The following is a 6,000-nucleotide window of genomic DNA, read 5'->3' on the forward strand; positions in this document are numbered from 1 at the left end:
CTTCAAGAGTCCAAAATGAACAAAATCCTAGAAGCAGTTTATTGTGCAACCAAAATCCCAATTCTAACCAGATAAAAATACAAATTTGATGCTACAAAAAAAATGTAGGACTGTGCATAACACACTGTGGACTCTTATTTTGAAATTACAGAGACATGGTTCTGTTACAATGCTCTATATGTAACTATTTACCACATTAAGCTTTTTATTGCATATACATTCTACATATGAATGATTTTTTAATATATTTCATCAGATGAGGTTTAATGAGGAATAAGGTTAATTATTATTCACAAGATATGAAGTTGAATGCATGTGCTGAAGAGGCACGTTTCCGTATACTCGCATTTTTCTTTGCAATTTCGAACTTTAGATTATCTAACCAAAATAACAAAATATGCATTGAAGTGTGGATAAAAATATGGCTCAATATTGTCAATGATGAAAGATTTAAATACAGCAAATCCCCACTTGATTGGCATTATTTCACCTCTAGAGTCACCGGTTATACTGTAAACCAAAATGTTCTAACTGTAGAATCTTCTAGTGCTGGCCACAGAAGAACACTGAGGGGGAAAAAAAATAAAATAAAAAAACTATCAGCTTACTATTTAAACTTTCTACATCATAATTTTTCCCGATAACCGCTAGTTCCAAAAAGTAACTATTGGCAGCGATTAATCAGTAAAAACAAATATATTGGTCTACCTCTAATGTAAATTAACTGCTTTTTTTTTTACATTTATTTATTTTTTTATATTACATTAAGTTGTCCCATCATAAGTCATTTTTTTTAAAGGGTAGATCAGGTAGAACTATATCAATGTAAAAATTATCCCTTTTACAGTTTAGGCTATATGAAATCTAAAGCTTTCTGGTAAACAGGGGCATAGATTTCAGGGAGGGGGTGGTGGATGGGGGGAGGTAACCCTCTGATAATAAAAACAAGCAAGTACAACCCCCCTGTTATTTATACCATGATCAATGGAAACATGGGTAAATGCTTCATGCTGCAACAACCCCCCCCCCCCCCAGTGTTCAACCTACACCTTGATTCTTGAGCTGAAAATTCTGTCCCCCTCACTTTTAAAAATGATAGCTACGCCCCTGTGTGGAACACAAAAGACATTTATATTAAAATCACAGCCTGTCTTTTAAATATAAAGCCAGTTGATAGTGACTCACTTTAAATCTTACAAAAAGGAACCAAAATATCATAAAAGTAGTCCATGCGATTCATTGCGTGTTAAAAAAAATTCACTAAAACCAATTGTATGGCTTCAGAAGACTTGGAATATGATGCAAGGACTATTTTTATTATACTTTTTAACTTAAAAATGAGGCACTATCCACTTCAACTGTATTGGAAAGACAGACCGGGATATTTATTAACATCTCCTTTTGTGTTCAGTATAAGAAAGAAAGTCATACAGGTTTGGAATGACATGAGGGTGAGTAAATGATGACATAATTTTACATTTTTTGACGAACTATCCCTTTATTCCTTTTGCTAGCTCATGATACCTAATGTGCCTTAACTATGTTGACATTATACCACCTTATAAAGTGTTATTAATTACTAGTATCTAAATAAATGCTTCCGTTTTTCACTCAGTCTCTTTCTATTTCTGTTTCTCCTGCATACTAAACTTGCATATTACTGCAGTGAGCATTTAAAATGAAAGTTAGATGTTGAAAGTAAAAATCAAAAGTTAGTGGTCATTTCAGTTTTGGATTGAACTCTTTATATCATACAGTACTGCAGGCGACAATAAATAAAATATGCACTACTGCCTTGAGAGGTCCTCACTCCCCCCAATTACATCTATGCAAGACCGTCTTCACCAGAGGCAAAGATGCTCGAGCGTATGCAGTTCAAAGCAGTTTTTTTTTTTTTATTCTCTTGTGGTACAAATGGGGAAAAAGACTGAATCCATTTCATTTCACTCAACTTGGTGACAGCAAAAAATCTTCAGTAATTAGATGAAACTTTAGTTTCCCTCCTGATTAATGAATACCAGATCATTTGTGCAAGGGTGTGTGAGAGATACATTCCATCTTACATTGGTCACATTAAAATTATAGTATTTTTTAAGGTAAGATCAGACTGTGAGAGACATCAGTACAGCTAAACAGCTCTGGTGGGCAATCAATAGAGACTCTTGAAAACCTTGCTTGCAACAGCAAATCTACAGCATGCCCTGTCAGAGTGAATCAATTCTGCATACAAATTATCCATGTGTTTAAAACAGCTCAGGATTTTCCTTTAAAAAAAAGGGCTATTGAATAAACCTACATATTGATATTATTATCTGGTATTTTGCTCATACCAGAGTATTCAATACAAAATCAAAATACAATACAAATTCAATACAAAAAAAATCTTTGAAACAAACAGAGCACCACCCACTTCTATTCCAATTGCATTGTATCAAACCATTGGTATAACAGATATTTCAGGCTTTGGGGATGTTTGAATCTGAGGCAGGGGCACAAAGATATTTGAAATGAAAGCTTGTGATACATTATCGATTTCCTCAAAGAGGATAAAGTGTATCATATCTGAGCTAAATATAGTTTATTTCTGCCCAAACAGCACATCTAGGTTGCATATTCAAGGTGTGTTTTGAATGGAGGTCTTTGTTCAAAACTTCTTAAGTGTCAAACTATAAATTTATTTCACTGAGACTGAATTTGCTAAGGGCTGCTCTCTGGGGTCCTGAAGTAGTTTCTAGGATTCTAGTCTACTGAGACTTACGATTTTCTCCAGGTGGATGATGAAACGGGTGAAAAAGTCCCATAGACTTAATTAATAACAAGGAAGTCATAAAGATTTGGGTCCATGAACACATGAAAATGGAGTGACAGATGCAAGTCTTTTCCATGATTTTACTCATACGATTTGCCATAAACATTGGACAATACTGTAGATAATATAAAAATTCAAAATTAAACTTAATATTGGTAAAAACCTCTTAAAATTAATGTTGATCATCAATACATGACCTGGTGCTTGAAGGTTCTAATAAAAGCGGTGGGACTAGTGACCAAAAACACAACAGGATGGATAGATCATAACCATGAATGAATCTAGCTCCAAAAATATCCAATATATTTATTTATTCAAATCATATATTTGTTATTAAATCAGATAATGCCAATAGTAAGCTTACAGTACATAGTCAATTATATTTATATGTATTATAAACCATAACCTGAGATATTAAACTATTAAACCAAATTATTAATTAAACTGAGATCATTAATAATTGCAGTGCAATTTATAGTATATAATTTAATAATCTATATTATGCAATAGTTAACAAAGTAAATAGTTGCATTTATTCATAGCAAACCGCAAATTAAGTCCTATACAAATTATTATATGGCAAACATTTGATATGATGTTTACACACTAAGGCAGCTTATACATCACTCTGAGGCATCTCCTCCATTGACTTCCATTCAAACTAGGGGTTGCACGACTACTGATTTTAAATTGTTGACTAGTCGAGCCCTTTAGTTGAGTCAAAATCAACTCACCCACATGGGTGGTGTAGAAATTCCACTCCACTACCCACTGAATATTAAAGTATAGAAAGATCTACGTACGCTACAATGTAATAGGCTTAATTAGTTATATGTAATGTGTCTGGGGTCCCATAAGCTGCCATATCAAAAACGAGAGTTCACGGCAAATTTGCTGCAAACTTGCTTATTATGCATAGCACTAGTATTTCTGTTATATTTACCGGCCACTTTGCATATATTGGAGGTTCCTGTAGCATCTGTGTCATCTTCATCAAAGTACATTTGAGCTACTTCACACATTCAGTGCAAAGCCATCGGCTTCCACACCTGATGGTGAGTTTCCAAAACATAGGATGGCAGGGGAAGAGTCATTTATATTCATGAGTAAAATGATAACTGATTGAATGATTCAGTAATATTCATAAGGAAAGCACTTCCTGGTTGGACAGAGAAACTATAACACAATCCCTAAACCTAAGCCTAACAAACCAGGTAGAGCTTTTCTCATTAATATGAATGGGTCTCCACATGACATCCCACTATTCAGAAATCCTCTACCCACTCTATTTCCTGCAGACGTGTTTTGTAAATCATGTGGAAAGCGACTAGCCTTCAGGCGTACAGTGTTGACTACATTGGTTATAGCTGACCAGTCAGCAAGTCTATGCAACACCTGATTGAAACAGCTTCCCTTGTTGAACAACTTAAAGACATTGCTGACCTCTCCAAAACAGTCTACTAACAAGTTCCCAAAAAGGAAAGTTGGTGAGCATTAACCAGTGTTGTTCACAAATCACAGTAAGTTCTGTCTGTAAATTAACAGATGTTGATTTTTCTTATGCAGGAATTATTTTTCATATTCTGATTGTGAAGAATCATTAATTGCAATGTGCATTCTCTTGCATCAGCATTTGTAACACTTACAGTGTTGGTAGCTGAGAGATATTTGGGGCCTCCCAGGCAGCTTTATTAATCCCAAAAAATCTGGGTGAGGAGCATTTTCCCAGTGTGCCCATTCCTTGGCCTTCTGACCATGAGCAAAAGGAGTGCATTGTGGGAGGGAGAGCAGTCTTGGCATATTCTGGGGGACAGCTGGTGACAGACTGTTTGTTCTTCTTTAGGATGACAGCCCGGCACAGTCAGGGAGAGGTCACCTTCTCCACGCCTTACTGGGCTCTGACAAGCCTGAGATTCAGTCTTGTCTTTTTATCTGTTGTCCTCCACATTTTTCTGTCATTGAACATAACATATTGGCACCAGGTAGCAAAATACGTGCAGAGATGCTGTGATCTTTAGATGTTCGTACAAACACTGGCTGAACTGATATCTCATCCAGCGATATGTGAAAGACATTGATGATCATGATTACATTACACTTGTATCTCTATTATGGTGGAAATCTCCAGTATTGTTTAGCTGTTACTGCCAATTTAGGATCTGCCCTGTTGAAAAGTTTAAAATGTTGTGTGTTGGATGTTGGTATGTGGCATGCAATGCTAGTGTACTGGATTCGCAACTAGTTTCACCAATAAGACACTTTGGTCAACCAGCTTCAGTGTCATTCTCAAGAAACAGTGTCATTTGTATGAAATGTGTATCCCTTTGACTTACTACTGATACAATAGAGTGCAAGTCGTGTTCCGGAAGAAAAACCCATTCATTTTCTCCATAGAAGAACTGATTTTAAACGTATTATAAACCTTTAAAGACACATTGAGCAAAGAGGTTGTTAATCAGTGGTATATGCTTATGTTGAAGGCATTAATCCTGGTGAATAATTACCCTATCCATGATCTTGGAGAGAAAATATCAACCAATCAGAGAATTACAGCAAACAAAGCATGCCAAAAGAGCTCAGCACTGTAAATGCAATCGAGTCGGTCTCCCTATACTCATAAACTACTTCTATATAAGAATTATGGCTGTCAATCGATTACAAATCAAATTAAATGAAATGCAGATTAATTAATTGAATTAATCACAATTAATCGCATATATCATTATGTGCTGAGAAAGGCCCCCAAATAAAGATAATTCATATACAAAATGCATAATAATTAGGCCTGTCAATCAATTAAACATTTTAATCGAATTAATTACACGACATGCCGATTAATTAGTCGCAGTTAATCGCATATATCATTCTTTTCTGAGAAAGACCCCCAAATAAAGATAATTCGTATAAAATAATGCATAATAATTAGTGCTGTCAATCGATTAAAATTTTACAAGCCTACAGTTGACAGAAATCTGTTTTGCATTGAGTTCGTCAATGTGTCCAGTTCTCACAGTACACGTTCTAGGTTCCGTCTGCGCTATTTTTAATTGTCGCTCTACATGCTTAGAATATGTACATCAAGCTTGAAAAAAGTCTGTGATTTCGCATGCTGACATCGACTCTACAATTGTCTCACGTGTGTAATGAACATTGGAAGATCTCTCTGCCCACTTGCAGCTCGTACGGTTGGA

Source organism: Myxocyprinus asiaticus, chromosome 3 (genome assembly GCF_019703515.2).
Source record: "Myxocyprinus asiaticus isolate MX2 ecotype Aquarium Trade chromosome 3, UBuf_Myxa_2, whole genome shotgun sequence".
In the NCBI taxonomy this organism is placed as follows: Eukaryota; Metazoa; Chordata; class Actinopteri; order Cypriniformes; family Catostomidae; genus Myxocyprinus; species Myxocyprinus asiaticus.